Consider the following 19,987-nt stretch of genomic DNA (forward strand, 5'->3'; position numbering starts at 1 on the left):
AAAAAAAAAAAAAAAAAAAAAAAAAAAAATTACAGTAGTATAAATGTGTGTACATGTCTATGTGTAAAATCTATCTATCTTGGATATTTAAATAATATTTTTTAGAAGGGTACCTGGGTGGCTCAGTCGAGTAAACATCAGACTTCGTCTCAGGTCATGATCTCACTGTTCATGGGTTCAAGCACCACATCCAGCTCTATGCTCACAGCTCAGAGCCTGGACCCTGCTTCAGATTCTGTGTCTCCATCTTTCTCTGCCCTTCCCTTGCTCATGCTGTGTGTCTATCTCTCTCTCAAAAATAATATTTAAAAAATTCCATTTTTTAGCATTTAATAAACATTACATTTTATAACATTTAATAAACATTAAAATTTTTAAATATTTTTATAAAATATTGATTATCTTCTCCTGCAATTAAATTTTTATGTTTGAAAAATGATAAAATATGAAATGCATGTAAAAGTTGTGAGGATTATGATTATATTCCATGAATTTTAATCATAATTGAGAAGTATTTTTTAATCATCAATACTGAAGAGTAATTAAAGAAATCTATCAAATATATCTGAAATTCACTTATAGACTGAATTTATTTTTGGATAAATTATCATCAAAAAATATTGCATATCTTACCAAAGAAAAAATATAATTATTCATTATCTTTTATTATTTATTTGAGAGAAAGAGAGAGAATGAGTGGGGTAGAGGAGCAGAGAGAGAAAGAGAGAAAGAGAGAGAGAGAATCTTGAGCAGGCTCCACTCTAAGTGTGGAGCCTGACAGGTGGTTCAATTCCATGACCCTGGGATCATGACCCAAGCCAAAATCAAGAGTTGGATGCTCAACCGACTGAGCCACCTAGATTCTCCTGATTATTCATTTTTTTAAAAAAACTATATAGTAATCATTTGAAATCGAGATTTTAGGGCACCTGGGTGGCTCAGTTGGTTGAGCGTCCAACTTTGGCTCATGTTATGATCTCATGGTTTGTGAGTACGAGCCCTTCATCCGGCTCACTACTGTCAACACAGAGCCTGTTTGGTCTTCTGTCCCCCTCTCTCTCTACTCTTCCCCTGCTTGTGCTCTCATCCTCAAAAATAAATCTTTTTTTTTTAAGATTTCATGTTTACTTTACTAATTAGAGTTTCTCAAAATTTTATACTAAATACTAAATAATTTATTAATTGGTCATAGAGGTAGTATCTTTAAAAATAAAATATAATGTATCATTTTAAGGGAAGTAGAGCCATTTTTATCCCCTAACTTTTATGTACTAATGTTATAAGTAATATTAAACACATATATTGCATATGAACACCAACTATATTCATATAGAAATGCAGAAGTATAAGGAAAAACACCAAACATATTAGACCGAACTACATGAAGTTACTAACATTACCGTTTTAACCTCTAAGAAAGGTCACTACCTACTTACTTATACTAATCAATTAGAAATAGTAAATTTCAAGTACTGGTAAGAGTTAACAGAAAGACAGCAGTTGTTCCTTTCTTTTTTTTTTTCCAAAATAAACTTAAAAGAGAAGGTTGCTCAGTTCTGAGTCTTTAATGTGTCTCATGTAGGTCAGTAAATAGATATCAGAGTGAACTCTGAGAATTATATATAGTTTCTCTCTCAGATTCCATCCTAACAGCATCTGCTGTCAGAAACAATCTCCTATTCAGTCAATAGTTCTTCAATTGTATAAGTCTACAGGCCAATAACATCATAATATTTGCAGTATAAAACACAATATAATGGCCAAAGAGTTGTCTCTCAAGTTAAAAAAAAAAAATCCGTGATAAAGTTTTAGATGTACTTCTGATTTTCATAGATACTTGCCAAATAATTTCCCAAAGTCTATGCCATTAAGTAATAAAAATGTATTTCCATTAAAAACCCACACTGATGCTGTCCTTTTCACTTTTATTCAGAATAATGTTGAGCTAAGCACATGTGAGGCTTAGGTTTATTCTTTAATTACTTGTACAGTTTTTACCCTATTTTACATAATTATTTTAGTTTAATAATAGCTGCCTTCTGAAAATTTGACATGATGGAAATTATCATCTATTTAGAACAGATGATGAAAATTAACTTAGTAATTATTCATTGGCTGACATACTCCATAGACACAAAACTTTACCACCTCTAATGGGAAAAAAAAAAAAACATTATAATCAAGTTCACTCAAATTCATGTTTTATTGCAGGCAAAGTCTTTGCCAATCTGTAATAAGACTATTGAAGGTAACGAACTTTATATTTTATAAGAAAGATGTGGAGAGCTATGTCAAAATGTTTCTGGACTCACTAAAATAAAACAATAATGAATTACATTGTATGAAAAGAGTCTTGATAGATTATGTATCTTCAGTTTGTCACAGTAGCCATGATTATACTTTACACTTGATCTTAAGTTTACTATCTGTTTGGTGGCTATATTAGAGATGCCAGTGATAATAGGAAAATAATCCAAGGAAAAAAAATCTTAAATTTCCTCTTCCTTTAATCTCAAACAGCCATAAAAACTAAGTCATAAATTTCCTTTTGACTTTCTTTTGCTGATGACATTATGAGAACTATGATAATTCAGGCTGCTTTAAGATAATTCAAGGAGGGGCGCCTGGGTGGCTTAGTGGGTTGAGCAACTGACTTCAGCTCAGGTCATGATCTCACGGTTTGTGAGTTCGAGCCCCGTGTCGGGCTCTGTGCTGACAGCTTGGAGCCTGGAGCCTGCTTTGGATTCTGTGTCTCCCTCTCTCTCTGCCCCTCCCCCATTCATGCTCTATCTCTGTCTCAGAAATAAACATTAAAAAAAAAAAAAAGATAATTCCAGGAAAACTACATTAGGATTCATAATGTTTATAAGATTGTAACATAATTTCAAACTTGCTTGAATGTATGTTTTTACAGTTTGTGAGTTGCTTTGCTCAAAATCATGCTTTTAACCTTTGTCTTTACTAATTTATTTCTATAGAAGTCTTATGTCCCCTTTGACATGCTTTATGTGTTGGCATTAACTGGATTATCCTGGATCCTTTTCTACGGGTGGCCCATGTGAAGAATTGACCAGTGAGATATGAGAAGAGCCTACTCTCTTCTACAAAAGATACTCTTTTTAGGGGCACCTGGGTGGCTCAGTTGGTTAAGCATCCAGCTTTGACTCAGGTCATGATATCGTGGTTTGTGAGCTCGAGCCTGCTTGGGATTCTGTGTCTCCCTCTCTCTCTGCCCCTTCCCCGTGCGCTCTCTCTCTCTCTCTCTCTCTCTCTCCAAAAGATAAATAAAGATTTTAAAAAATACTCTTTTCAGATGCAAAGAGCAGACACTTTTGCCCTTGAACTTACCCTTTTCTCCTTCCTGGAAAAGTCAATGACTATGGTGATAAAAATTACTTTCTAAAGAAATGGGCTGATTCATTGATAGACTTTTACAGATCTGTATTGCCTACCAGCAAAATCCTTGCTAGGTAAGAAAGTAAATCCCTTACTTGTCTAGACTACTCTAGGTGCACTTTTCATTTAATTCAATTTGATAAAATGTTGACAGGTTCCATAATGTTTTATTTTATTTATTTTTTTAAAAGAATTTTATTTAAATTCCAGTATAATACTAGTTTCAAGGGGTACAATTTAGTGATTCATCATTTCCATACCACACCTGGTGCTCATCACAAGTGCACTCTTTAATCCCCATCACCTCTTTAACACAATCCCCCACCCACCTCCCCTCTGATAACCATCAGTTTATTCTCTTAAATATTTTTAACAATTTTTAGTATATTTGCTACATGTCAGTGTTCTCTGTATGATCTCTTTCTGCAATAGTGAACATTTTCACAAATAGTATCTCTACTCTTCTGACAGATAACGCCTCTTTTTTTTAGTACACTACTTAAATACCCCTTCTTCAGAGAAGCATTATGAAAAAGGCACTGTTTGTTTGTCTTTTACATTTTTACCTTATATCATCTTTATTCACTTTTTCCCTATGGTATTTCTTCAAAACATTTAGTAAGACAAATACCTCTAATTTTTCAGCTTACTTATTGTAGGTTTAGTTCCTCCGTTAGAATGTTATGGACAGAGGACACCTATCTTGTTCTTTTTGATTCCTTATTGCTTATCACAGTTGATATTATATAGTAAGCATTTAATAAATGATTTTGTAATAAATAAATGGAGGATAAGAAAGATTTTGACCTAATAACGGAGTTCACCATTTCTTGAATTAATAAAACTATGGTTCACGATGAAGGAAAGCTAACAAAACCACAACCACCCAATCCCATGTTCTATTGAAATAGTGTTGAAAGCAAAACAAAAGAGACAAAGAGCACTGCACTATTCATATTGATCAACATTTGTGCGACGCCTGAATAAATTTTTACTAATAACAATTCAGGGAGAGCCATAAATCAAAGTATTGGAACTATTTGCGAGAAATGAAAAGTAGGACCCACCTTTAATGTACAGCTTTAAAAACAAAACAAGACAACAAAAACAAAACCTTGCTAGCCTGGTTTTCTTTTGTATGATATTTTCAACTCATGGATCATTTTATTTCATAACTAGATTATTCAATAAACTGCCCATTTCTGGCCTTTTTTGTAGCAACTCTTTATGATTAGGTACAGAAGTGATCAAAGAATAGAACCTTACCTTGACGGTGTGATTCTGGTAGTTAGAAGAAAATAATCCTGGAAGTATTGTGCAAGTAAAGATTGTGTTGAAGGGGGAAAAGGCCTTGCATCATATTGTTATACAAAAACTTGTTGAAACAAATAACGAGGCAGCAGGTAGAGATCCAATGTGCCTCAAAATATCTGTTATGAATAAAACACAAAAGAAAAGAAGAGTAGAAGTTCTACAGAACAACCAGCACGTTACCTCTAAATCTGAAATTGTCTTTCTGCCAACAACTATGTGGATGGTTAAGACTTACAGGAAGAATAGGGGCTCCTGGGTGGCTCGGTTGATTAAGCGTCCGACTTCGGCTGGGGTCATGATCTCACGGTCCGTGAGTTCGAGCTCTGCGTCGGGCTCTATGCTGACCGCTGAGAGCCTGGAGCCTGTTTTAGATTCTGTGTCTCCCTCTCTCTCTGCCCCTCCCCTGTTCATGATCTGTCTCTCTCTGTCTCAAAAATAAATAAACGTTAAAAAAAAAAAAAGACTTACAGGAAGAATAAATCTATGTACATTTTTTTTTAAATGGGGATTTCCTTGATATTAAAAGTTCTCTCAAGCTACAAAGAAGAATATACAGGATAAACACCACAAATAATTGAAAAACGTTACCAAGTTAAAAGTCAAAGATTGCAGAAAAATAATTTGAAAATATTTTGTTCACTTTAGAAAACTGTGGAAATCATTTGTATTATAATGTTATTAAACTTGGAAAATTATGCATGCTATAAAAGAAGCAATCAAACAGGAAATGTAAAGTGACTAAGACCAAAAAAGAGTAGATAATGGAAACATAAAGATACTACTTAAAGTAAGCTGTTCTGTACATACAATGCCCATTGTTGGAAGTTGTTTCTTTGCCTATGATCGTGACTAAACTCTCCAATTTACTTTGAAAACACCCTTTATTGCGGTGTTTTATAAACTGCTTTTATAAACTGCTGTCAGTTTATGCATGGAATCTACAAGAAGCTTGCACTTTCCTTTTAGTAAAATTCTATTTCTTTTGCCTTCCTGTCAGTTCAACTATTTTTGTTTGTTTTAATTGTGTTGGTACTTAAGTGTATTATTGTTTTGAACTCAAACAAAATTATATTAAATGATAAAGAATTGTCAGCAAGAAATGCAGTGATATTAGAATATTAAATGTCTTTTCCAACCCAGCTTTTCCCTGCAAATACCACATGCTATATGTCAAAATAATAAACTAATTATTATAATAAACAATGCACTAGAGACTTGAAACTCTGCCACTAATTTGCTCTGTAACTTATAAGTCTGCTAATACTTCTGGTCATCACTTACCCTAACTATAAAATAATAACATGAACTAGATTATCATAATGCTCCATGCCAGTAGTATCATTTAGCATAAATGTGCCCCTCACTGATTAGTTTCAGTTCCTGAAAATTATTTTTTTCTTATTTGAGCTTTTGAATATATTAGATTACTGAAAAATCAGTAGATACAGATTTTTAGTAAAGAGGACTCATAGAAAAGCTCATAATTAATATCATAAACACTCAGATATCTAGGAAATACAGAGTATACAGCAGATGTACAAATTCATCTTTAGATAACCTTTTAAAATATGGAGTTATAATCACTATTCATTAAACCTTTAAATTGTAAATTTAAGGACAATGATTATTTTTTTCCCAATAGCAGTGAAAACCCACATCTGGATTTTAAATAGTTCTTTTTTTCCTCTAAAATTCAAGGCTATAATTTACTATAATATTGCACCTGTGAATAATCCATATGAATTATAAAAGCATATCATTTCTAATTCTTTATCATTCCACAGTTATTCACTGATAGCTTGATCTTATGTAATAAATAGAGAATGATATTGAAAAGGATGTAAACTTTGGAGTAAAGAAAAACACAGATTAGTGTTCTACAAACATACACTAATATCCACTTAATCCATCCAGTGTATTATGTGGTGGGCATATAAAAGTAAACTAATGTCACTAACTTCAAGTTCATATTATAGTTGGTTAGGGGTGCCTGGGTGATTCAGTCAGTTAGGCATCAGATTTTGGCTCAGGTCATGATGTCACAGTTCCTGAGTTTGAGCCCTGCATTGGGCTTTGTGCTGACAGCTCAGAGCCTGGAGCCTGCTTCAGATTCTGTGTCTCCCTCTCTCTGCCCTTCCCCTACTCGCACTCTGTCTCTCTCAAAAATAAATAAACATTAAAAAATTCATATTATTATGGCTAGAGACATAAGCAAACTAACTCTGGTTCCTTTTCTCTCTTTTTCATTATTGTCTTTTTTTTCTTTTTTAGATTTTTAAATATGTGTAAAAATATCTTCAGGGTATCATATTTTACTGTTAATGTGTGTTTTTTTTAAATGTTTATTATTTTTGAGAGACAGAGAGACAGAGAGCAAGGTCTGAGCTCGAACTCACAGACCGCAGGATCATGACCTGAGCTGTAGTTGGCCGCCCAACTGACTGAGCCACCCAGGCACCCCTGTTAATATGTTTTTTAAATAAAATTTATAAAGACATTCATAGAATTCATTATTAATATAAATTATAAATCCTAGCAGCTTTAATTTATTTGATATTTATGACAGCACATAAAGCTGAGGGTTTTTTTTTCATACATTGTATTAATTCTTACAACAACTAGATAACTTCTGTATTAATAAGTGAGGAGACAGGATAAGAAAGAATATTCAACTTGTCCAAGTATACAGTAAATGTAAGTTATATTCAGAATTTGAATTCTTTTTTTAAGTTTATTTATTTATTTTGAGAGAGTCAGAGACTGAAAGCAGGGGAGGGACAAAGAGAGAGAGAGGGAGAACCCAAAGCAGGTTCTGTGCTCACGGTGATGCATGGTTCAATCTCACCATCAGTTAGATCATGACTTGAGCTGTAATCAAGAGTCAGACACTTAACCAACTGAGCCATCCAGGCACCCTGAATTCTGATGTTTTCTTTTCAAGTTTTTCAAAGCTGTTGGCATTGTACTATACCATCTGTCATTATAGTCTTTGTTTAGTTAATAGAAAATTATATGTGATATGTGATATTAATATAATCTGCATGTTAGCCATTGTTTGCTCGCATCTTAAAACATATATAAAATGCACCGTAGAATTATTAATTAGGGTAGAATTATTAATTGTAAACGCACTATGAAACAAATTATCTTAAGGTTGTTTGAGTTCCACAAGTAAATATTTAGAAATATTTTATAATTGGTTTGATAAAGGAAACCATTGATTCATGTTGTATGCTCATTCATTATAGCTTTCATAATGAGATAAAAGGAACAAAGGAACATACCTTTTGTGTTTAACACAACTGGGGGAATTTGGGACTAATATTAGGAAAACAGGTATCAAAATTTTTAGAAAAGTTGGATATGAACAATGACCAGATACTATTAAAGACATGGATAGAATGGCTTGAGACTTCTAAGAAAAATAAATTCTGCTCTCCTTTTATGAATAATCCTAATTTCAATTTTTGAAAGCAGACTTATAAATTACCAGTAGGAAAAAATAACAACAGAATAGGTATCAAAAGGAATATAAGCCTGTAAATAGGCTTAAATAGGTTCTGGAACAATCAAATACAGATAGAGCAGAAGGTTTCTAATAATGCTGAGAAAAAATATACATAATTGTAACTCCACTTAGAGTCAGGTAAAAAGCAAGGAATAAATGAGTTCTTACTTTACATAACTGAAATTTTTAAAATTGCAGAAATTATACAGGTTGTAGTTAACTTAAAATTATGCAACTACAAATTATTATGTCATGTGAAAAGTTGAACAGGGGATATTAGCAGATTAGAACCAAAATTTAAGAATTACAAGAACTTAGTATAAGCTATATAGTCAGTTTTTATTAACTAAATTCTATAGGTTATAATTATTTATGTATCATGACACTAAGAAAATTTAAGCAATAGGTGATTTCAGATAAATGTTGATAATGTTGTATATCATAATAGCCTATGAAGACAATCTGTCATAAAATAAAAGAATCCTAAAAATATTCACTTCCCTATATGCATCCCTTTCTAATTGGTGCCTAGTGTTAGTGTCATTAAGTAAATGAAATTAAGTTGTCATGAACGTAAAGGTATATTAATTAACTGTCAGAAACTCAGCTGAACTGGGCAAGAGAGAGCTTTAAAGTTTTGGAGAAACTGATTTTAAAAAATGAGAGAAAAAGAAAATAGAATGGAAAAAGTTAAGCCTTTAATCACTTACTGCAATAGTACAAGTGAGGGTCTAAAATCAGAGAACATACCAACTCCTCCCTGATTGATGTCCCTTATGAAATGTGTACTGGTTCAAGGTCAGGTGTTTGGGGTCACCTTACTGTTTAGGAAACCCCCAAACAAAAAACTTTGAGAATTTTATGAACCCTGGGGATGTAGGGAGGGCAAACAGGAAGGCCTAGGAGTGAAGGAGTACTGAGTGGGAAGTGTCCTCAAGGTATCTTCCTCCTCCGTTCATTAGGAACTCTCAGCAGAGGCTCTTGAAAAGGATCACCATGAAGGTCTCAGGTAAACAGATTTAAGAGTGAACACCCTGTCAGGTAAAGGTTTTGAATTACCTGTGTTCAGGCCTAAAAAGTCACATGGAGGTTTTTAACCAAGACCTGGACTCCTCAGTAAGCATATACTTGAACTGTTAATCAGTGATTGACAACCAGTAAGTATTTTCATCAGTGTTCAAAGTTTGTGTTCTGACAAAAAAAAAGTAATAATCTAGAAATTATTATAAGTGAATATTTATTATTGATATTCCAAAGATATTCCAAGAAAGAGAATACAATAAATGACTTTTCTTGGTCTACCTATGTCTTTAAATAGGACCCAGGCAAGGAACTAATCAATTTGAAACTCCCTAAATGTGAAGAATCAGTGTAACATAGTATAAAGCCTCAGTTCAAATTAAGGGAGCAAAACTACTCTGAGCAGAGCCTTTGATGTTCCCAGCAACTGATACACATGACCACTGATCTTTCATATCTCCTCCAGATGACTAACCATGGCATCAAACTGAAGTCCATTATTACCACTGTGAACCATTGTCCATGAGTAACCTTCTATCAAAAGGAGGGAGAAAGGAATTATTGCATGTATTTCCAATTTAACTACTACATGTCAACAAAGGCTCACCTATTATTATTTTTATTATTATTATTAGTTTTAGTTTTAGTTTTTGTTTTAGGAAAATCAATGTTTAAGAAGTGCATTCAGGATATAAAGAACATTGGGAAATTTTAGGAAGTGTTGAACATTATTCACTCTCTACTTGAGACTTGGGATAAAGCTGAGACTACTTTGAAAAGTAAAATGTCTTAAGAAATAAAATAAATGAGGGGTGCCTGGGTGGCTCAGTCAGTTAAGCGTCTGACTTCGGCTCAGGTCATGATCTCACCATCCGTGAGTTCAAACCCCACGTTGGGCTCTGTGCTGACAGCTCGGAGTCTGGAGCCTGATTTGGATTCTGTGTCTCCCTCTCTCTCTGACCCTCCCATGCTCATGCTCTGTCTCTCTCTGTCTCAAAAATAAACATTTTTTTAAAAAATAAATTAAATAAATGATAAACAGGTAGATAGTTAAGGTATAATGGGTCACCTGGGTGGCTCAGTCAATAATCATCCAACTCTTGATTTCGGCTCAGGTCCCCATCTCATGGTTTGTGAGATAAAGCCCTGCGACAGGCTCTGAACTGACAGCACGGAGCCTGCTTGGGATTCTCTCTCCCTCTCTCTCTGCCCCTCCCCAACTCGTGCACACATGTATGTACTCTTTCTCTCTCCCAAAATAAATAAATAAATTTAGGGAAAAAAATTTAAGGTATAAAATATTTGAATTGATGTGGTTATTCCCTTTTAAAAATTCCCTTCACTAACAAATACTGAAAAGAGAGAGAAATTGAAGAAGGAGAAGGAAATGCCATTTTGAATAAAATTACCACAGTATAAAACATAAATTATGGAATGTACCTGCCTAATATCTTAAAATAGGAACTAGAATAAGAGTGCTGAGAGCTGATATACAATTGCTTAGATACAATAGCTTAGAAAAAAATCCCCTTAAGTATTCATTACCCATAGTAGCAATAGTAACATGGTCAAGATAGCATAGTGAAATTGAGGTAACTTTCTTTGGAATAGGCCACTTTATATTAACAGTTGATTGTTGACATTGTATGGAGGATGAAAGTGATAATTTTCTTTGAAAATATGGACTTTGAGGCATATGTAGAATATTCAAGGAGAATATTCAAGTAGCTTCCTTGTTTATTTATCAGAATAATGAATTAGAGTTGTTTTCCAAAATATTTTAGAGTTTTTATAATTTTATTATTTTATTTTATTCTATTTTATTTTATTTTATTTTACTTTATTTTATTTTTTAGAGAGAGAGCATGAGTGGAAAAGAGGACCAGAGGGACAGAGAGAATTTTAAGCAGATGCAGGGCTTGATCCCCCAACCTTGGGATCATGACTTGAGCCAAAATCAAGTCAGACACTCAACTGATTGAGCCACACAGGAGCCTTTATATCTTAGAATTTTTAAGGAAAAAACAATGTGAAATGATATAATAGAAAGGTAGCTACAAGGATCAAAAGAAGCAAAAAAGGTACATTACATTATTAAATGTGTATTCTTTAAATTAAAAAGACTCAGTGCCTGAAACATAAAATTCTCAAAATGCTTTACAATAATTAAGAATAATTTAATTTACTAATATTATATTTTTCTACAAAATTACAGCCAGTAAGGATAGTGATTTCTTTAAAAAAATTTTTTTTAACATTTATTTATTTTTGAGACAGAGAGAGACAGAGCATGAACAGGGGAGGGGCAGAGTGAGAGGAAGACACAGAATCTGAAACAGGCCCCAGGCTCTGAGCTGTCAGCACAGAGTCTGACGGGGGGCTCAAACTCACCGACCGTGAGATCATGACCTGAGCCGAAGTCGGACGTTTAACCGACCAAGCCACCCAGGCGCCCCAAGGATAGTGATTTCATCTATTATTGCGCAGGGTTTTTGTAGCTCATCAGTTGTTCAACTGCATACTACAATAGTATTTTCTTGTGATAATATTTTGTAACAAATATAAAGTTCAATGATGTGAAATATTTCATCTAAAAATGTTTTAACTGATAAAAACATATTTCTTAATCTGAATAGTTTATATCACAAAGTATCCAACGGTTTATAACAATTGATTTGAATTAGAAACTTTGTTCAAAATTGGAGACCGTGTCACAATTGATCTCATCAATAGTTCTATTTGTTACTTACTTCTTTCAGGAAAATGAGTTTTAGTGGCTGTCTAAATTTATCAGGATTTATATATTTGTCTTGAATTCAATTCGTACAATATTTTCAAATTTTTTCTCAGAAATTATAAACTAATTTTAAAATCACCGTCAAAGATAGTATTTTAAAAATGCAAAACTTTGCTTCAGGCAATTCCTTAAATCAGAAATGCAAAAAAATATCTGACAAATGTTTATATTCTAATTAATTTTAAAATGTTATTAAAGTTATTAAAAGTTAAAAAACAACCCAAGAAAGGGGAGAGAAAAGTCTTTATGTGGAAATTTCATCTTTTGAGATAGTTTTATTCTGGGAATGTCTTAAATAATATTAACTTCAGAGTTTGATCAGTGTATATGGCAATATTACATTAGACTTAATACATATATAAGGTTTTCAAATTAATAATTAGAATATCCACGAAAATAGATATAATGAATATAGAATTTACAAACTAGTACCAACATTGAAAAATAAACACATAAGATATATTCAATTAACTAATAATAAACTTGATGCTACCAAATTTCATATATATTTTAAATGATTATTATCAAAGCACATGGAATAAGACCATTGCATAAATTAGTGACAAGTGAGGTGAATGTTATGAGGAAAAACGTGTCCCTATATATTTGCACAAAAAAAGAGTCATAATATACCAGAAATGAACAAGTAGAATTTGAAATTTATAACACATTATCATTTATACTAGCATCCAAAAAAAGGAAATACTTGATGTGTTAATCTAACAAAATATGTACAAGATATATATGACAAAAATTACGAAACTGTGATGAATGAAATCAAAGTAGAACTAAGTAAATGGAGTGATATCCAACGTTCATGGATAATAAGACTCAATATGGTCAAGAAGTTAATTCTTTCCAACATCATTTATAAATTTAATGCAATCTTAGTCAAAATCCCAAAGATTATGTTGTGGTTATCAACAAACTGATTCTAAAGTGTATATGGAGAAACAAGGGATCCAGAATAGACAACAAAAAACTGAAGAGGAAAAGCAAAGTTGGAGGCACTACCTGATAAGTAGATTTATGGAACAGAATAGACAGCTCAGAAATAGACCACATAGGGGGGCCTGGGTGGCGCAGTCGGTTAAGCGTCCGACTTCAGCCAGGTCACGATCTCGCGGTCCGGGAGTTCGAGCCCCGCGTCGGGCTCTGGGCTGATGGCTCAGAGCCTGGAGCCTGTTTCCGATTCTGTGTCTCCCTCTCTCTCTGCCCCTCCCCCGTTCATGCTCTGTCTCTCTCTGTCCCAAAAATAAAAAAAATAAAAAAAAATAAAAAAGAAATAGACCACATAAATGCAGTCAACTAATAGGTGACAAATGAGCAAAGGAAATGTGATGACACAAAGAGAGCCTTTTCAACAAATGCTGCTGGGACAACTGGACATCCACATTGCAAAAAAATGAATCTACAGATGGACTCACATGCGTCACCAAAATTAAATCAAAGGATTTCCTAGACCTAAATGTTAAATGTGTAATTATAAGATTCCTAAAAATAAAATAGGAAAAAAAAACTAGATGATCTTGGTTATAATGATGACTTTTTAAAGTCATTTTTAACAAAACAAATTAATGATATTAGCAGATAGCTTACAGAAAAGTAAATACAAACAACTCCTAAACAAATGAAAATATTCCCAACCTCAGATTATAAAAGAGAAATACAAATCAAATCACACTGAAATATGCTTTCTCGCCTATTGAGCTGGCATAAACAAATGTGTGGGGAATCTCTTTTGCATTACTTATGAGAGTACAAATTGGTAAAACCTCTCAAGAAAGAGATTTGTCAATATCGATAAAAATTATAAATTGTCCTAACTCTGTATTTCTAATAGTTTTTCTACAGATTTACATGCATATCTGCAAATATCCAATAATAAATCACAATCCTACTATAGAGAGTAAGAAAGCTCCTTATATATTTATGTCTATATATGATCTATATATAATGATATCCTGTCATGATTGTTCAGACTTAATATTAAATAGTAAAAGCAAGATACAGAGTATTGCATTTAAATACATATATTACCTCTAGGAATGTACACAAAAACCTAACATTGTTTTCTTCTATACTGGAGATTTGGGTAATTTCTTTTGTTGGGAGGGAATTCTCATGTAATACTCTCTTTTACTTATCTTGATTCTCAAACTGTATTCAAAATAATTGTATAAAATAAAAATTAAAAAAGTAATTTCCAGCATTTATTTCCACATGATATAAAACTGTCACCACTAAGGTCATTCTCATATAAAACAAAATTTCACATAAAGAACAACTTTTTTATTACTCAAGATTTTTATGCAAGATATTCATGTGGTGAAGAGAAAAGAAGACTTGAAATTATGCAACTATGCTTCAGATATAGTTGTTTGCTTTCAGAAACTTCATGAGTTATGTGATTTATTTTTAAAATAAAAGATAATGTATAGTAGTTAAATGCATAGGTTTTAAAATCAGACTATTTATTAAATTAATTTTATAGTTTCCAGTTTACCTATTATTTTTCTCACTGCTAAAATGCAGGTCATAATTTACCAACAAATCATAAAAATTAAAAGAAACAGTTTATATAAAATATTTGGCATGACACTGTACAGAATTTATACACTTAGCCTAGGTCAATATATACTGAGATAACAAATGACCCACAGAGTTGGTAGCTTACAACCAGACTTATGTCCATCATGGTTTTTCTTTTAATTTTCCAAACAAGCCTGTAGGATCCCTATCTGGGATATTCCAGTCTCAAAGCAGAGCAAAAGGCAACTATGGAAACCACGCAATGGCTTCATTAGTATTTTGATGAACATTTACACACACATTTTATTGGCCAAAGCAAATCACATGGTATAGCAAAAAGTATACTTTTCCTTCTAAGGGAAGTTTGATAGGAGATGGAGCATATGAGAGTGCAGTAAGGAATATTCTGACAAGATTACAATTTACCATGTACAATCAACAAATAATTATTTTGGCACTTTGGTATACTTTCGAACATTGTATTTATTCTAAATTATATACACCTGGTCTAAACTATTTTCGTTCATTATCTAGATTCTTTCTAGAGGGAATAGGAAATATAAAGTAAAAAAAAAAATACAATGGTAAGAATTTTCAAAGCGTATCTTCTAAATTGACATTGTAGCAGCATAGATTAGTGAAAAACTCATACTGACTCAAACTTTGTAAATGTCCCTGTTGCATAATTTTCAGGCTTATTAAAACTACTGGTTATATAAAAGTTATCTGTCAAATTCATGAATTTTAAGAGAATATAGGTTACAAGTCATGCCTCTGGTGGTTTGTAAAGCACGTATTAATTAATATGCATGAAATAATGAGAAGAGGAAATAGTCAACTGGCACAGCTATGCAACACATAGGTGGAATTTTGGTCATCGAGACTCAGAATTTTGCAAATGAATGAAGCCTAATAGAATGCTGAATGGGTGAAGGAAATAAATGAAGATGTGGAAAGTATCTTTCTTATCCTTTTGTTTAAGCCAAAACTTAAATGTGTCCAGTGCTAACATTTTTGTGCTCTAAGGACCCTTGGGATAGTGTCTTCTGGTTCTTCCTTTACTATACAGTTCTTTATAATGATACCCTTAAGACACCCAAATAGAGAGAATATGTTTTGATTCTGTTTATGGAAAAAGATAAATTGCCTCTGGTACTATTTTCATCTGTTTATGTTTATTTCCCATCCTGCCTCATTAGGACTTCTCTCAGGGTTTCTAATTTTATTTCTTTCAATTAGGCCAAATAGTATATCAAATATACCTTATGTTTAGTCTCAAATATCCCAACAGATCTGATTTATTTTTCATGCTGTAATGTAGTTGCTCATGTTGTATTATGCAATTTTAAAATGAATAAATTATATATAATGCCATAATGCCATTCATTAGAAAGCAGATCATAGCAGAACAAAAGACCCACTGCGCATTACTTTTAAATGTAATTTGTGTTTCGTTTTGCTTTTCCTCATTTGTTTTGTGTCAGTTGGGATACATTCATCTTCAAATAATATGTAACCTAACTCAAAACGCCCACAAAATGTATTGGATCATGATGTGGTAAGATGTCTCCAGCAAATTTGCTCTTTACTTCCATACGTAACAGGTTCATTTTCTGAACCTTAACTGGAAGAACAAAGGTTTGCCGATGTTTCTTAGCAAACCACTGCTTTCGACTCATTGGTTCAGGTAACATGATCATTATAAACCATCGATTGCCTAGATGAATGGAATTAGTTATACACCGATCAGCCACCTTAGGAAATGAACATACAGGCATCTTTAACTAAATGCATGAGTAAACGTAAAAACTGAGCTGAGTAAACACAAAATTGAAAAATGTTAGATTTATGAGAAAATGAAGAGAGGTGAAGCCATGCAAGGGAGACAACCAATAATAGCCACTCTAATATGTTTTAAAATATTTCCCATCTTTACTAATACTTTTATCCTGATTTTTGTTTTAAATGCTTTTGTGGTAATGGGGAGTTGTGTCATATATTAATCCAAACACTCTGTGGTGTAGAAGGCTATTAGGGACATTTTAACTGGTCCATATTTTATTGTTCAGATCTCTGCTGAAAATAACATTTTAAAAGAGCATTCCATCAACCTTTTATTCTGTACCAGAAGAATGTACATCTTTGGGAAGAGTGCCAAAGTCATAGCCTTCAATAAAAAAATGGTACAAACATGTATATAACACTAAAATTATACAGGTTGCAATTTCTGCCATGACAGTGACACAGACTTTGTAGAACCGTTTTCTTTTGTGTTTCATCAAAAAACACTAACAACTGTCTACAGCAGTTATATCACTTGCTTCTCACATGACATGGATTGTATCAAGTAAAAATAAGTCAAAATAGTATATTCTGCTTTCTGCTTTTCAGTACTAGACATAGGGCTATTTTCATTGTTAGAAATGCGTATTATATACCATATATGTTATCACTCTGTATACATTTTAAAGGTGTATTATTGCAAAGCTAATTGTTAAAATTATGTGAAAACTACAGATATGAAAATGTCATAATTTAAATGAAATATATAATATGGCATAATAGGTCAAATCAAAGCAAATTTATTGACATAATATCTCAATATTATTCACCATAAGCCTATGAGTTAGATGAGGGTAAATAATATTATGGATCCCATTCTTCCAGTGTTTAAACAAATTCATATATGCTAATTTCACATGATAGGTAGATAAAAGGTCTGGGGTTAGAATAATCTGACTTTTAATTCATTTTGCTTTCCAATCAAGAAAAAGATATTTATCTACTGGAAATACATCAAAATAAAAAGATTTTACACACAAAAGAATCAACAAAACAAAAAGGTAATGCACTAAATGAAAGAAGATGTTTGCAAAAATAGATCAAATAAGGGTTAAGATCCAAAATATATAAATAACTTATACAACTTAACACACACATGCACATGCACACACACAAATGCACACACACACACACACACATCAAATAATCCACCTTAAAAATAGGCAGAGGAACAGAATAGACTTTTTCCCAAAGAAGACATACAGATGGCCAACAGACACATGAAAAAATTTCAACATCACAAATTATCAGAGAGATGAGAATCAAAATTACAATGAGATCTCACTTTACACCTGTTAGAATGGCTAGTAATGAAAAGATGAGAAATAATAAACATGTTGGTGAGAATTGAAGAATAAGGTATCATTGTGCACTATTGATGGGAATGTAAATTGGTGCAGCCACTGTGGAAAACAGTATGGAGTTTCCTCAAAAAAATAAAAATAGAAATACCATATGATCCATTGATTCCACAACTGGGTATTTACTCAAAGAAAATGAAAACACTATTTTAAAAAAATGTATGTACCCATATGTTTGTTCCAGCATTAGTTATTATAATCAATATATGGAAGCAACCTAGATGTCCATCGATAGATAAATGGATAAATAAAATGTGGTGTGTGTGTGTGTGTGTGTGTGTGTGTGTGTGTGTGTATACTATAACTCTGACATAAAAAATAATGAGATCTTGCCATTTGTGACAACATAGAGAGACCTAGAGGGTTTTATGCAAAGTGAAATAGGTCAGACAGTAAAAACAAACAACAAATATATTGTTTATATGGAATTTAACAAAACAAACAAAGCAGAAATAGACCCATAAATACAGAGAATAGACTAGTGGTTGCCAGAGGAGAAGGAAGTGGGAGATGGGAAAAACTGATGAACGGGAGTAGGAGATACAGGCTTTCAGTTATTGAATGAATAAGTCATGGCAATAAAAAGTACAACTGGGGAATGTAATAACTTTGTATGGTGGCACTGGTAACTACACTGTGGTGAGCATAGCATAATGTATAGACTTGTGAAATCACTATGTTGTATACAAAGCTAACGTGACAGTGTGTGTCAAATATACTTCAAATTAAAAAAAAAAAAATTTAAATGCCCAAATGGTCATTAGGTCAAAGGTGTTTTTTTTTTTCTTTACATAGATCCTTTTCTTGATCATTGATACAGCAAATATTCATTAAAAAATGATTGGAAAAATGGAGAAAAAGCATGAAAAGGAAAGTGAAGTCAAACAAAATCACTAACCCTAGACAAAAATCACCTTTTATATTTTTGTGTGTTTTTTCCTATGCTATCCAAATATATATAATACATTTTAATTGTCTCTTTTTACCTGGTGTAGTGACTAAAATGTAATTTGGCATTGCTTTTGTCTTTAGATTTTGTTAAATTAATTATATCATATCTATGAAATAGGATATTTAAGATATTTCAGTCTTGAATTCACACTTTTTATATAATAATTTCACATAACATTGTTATCAGCTATGCCTCTGATCATGTCTGTAAAATAAATAATTAAATATATAATTATTTGTCACATATGTCTAATTTTTAAATTAAAACTTCATCATTTAGAATATTTTAGGTTCATAGTCAAATCCAAAGGAAGGTACAGAGATTTCCCATATACTTTCTGCCCACACACATACACAGCCTCCCCATTATCAATATTCCCCATCAGAGTGGTAGATTTAATGTTTCTGTAATTTTGAATGAATATTTTCTGAAAATATCAATCATTTATTCTGTGTGTGTGTGTGTGCGTGTAGGGTGATATGGTTATGAATCAAAAATAAATTAATAATCAGAATATTAGAATATCTGGATAGGTAGAATATGTAGAATAATTGAAGGCACATCAAAATAAATCTCATGCTTGGGGCGCCTGGGTGGCGCAGTCGGTTAAGCGTCCGACTTCAACCAGGTCACGATCTCACGGTCCGTGAGTTCGAGCCCCGCGTCAGGCTCTGGGCTGATGGCTCGGAGCCTGGAGCCTGTTTCGGATTCTGTGTCTCCCTCTCTCTCTGCCCCTCCCCCGTTCATGCTCTGTCTCTCTCTGTCCCAAAAATAAATAAACGTTGAAAAAAAATAAATCTCATGCTTCATGGCAATTTCAGATTTCTTTTTTTAAGACTTCTTTCACAAGATAAAGAGCCATTGTTTGATTAGAGTGGGAGTTGGTGGCAAGAAATAGTAAAAACAACAAAGATCGATCTTGGCCAGTTTAAAATTGTGTGTTTTAATAATTGTGTATTTTAGATATCATATATTTGGAGCACCTAGGTGGCTCAGTTGGGTAAGCATCCAACTCTTGATTTTGGCTCCATCATGATCTCATGGTTGTAAGCCCAATGTCGAGCTTCATGCTGGGTGTGGCGCCTGCTTCAGATTCTCTCTCTCCTTCTGCCCCTCCCCCTCATTCTCAACAAATGTAAATAAATAAATAAATAAATAAATACATCTTATTTTGCTCTTTAGAATGTAATCTGTAATATTTATTAAAGCTTACATTATATATATATGTGTATGTGTGTGTGTATATATATATATGTATATATACA

Source organism: Herpailurus yagouaroundi, unplaced genomic scaffold (assembly GCF_014898765.1).
Source record: "Herpailurus yagouaroundi ecotype Mexico unplaced genomic scaffold, PumYag 28, whole genome shotgun sequence".
NCBI classification, from domain to species: domain Eukaryota; kingdom Metazoa; phylum Chordata; class Mammalia; order Carnivora; family Felidae; genus Herpailurus; species Herpailurus yagouaroundi.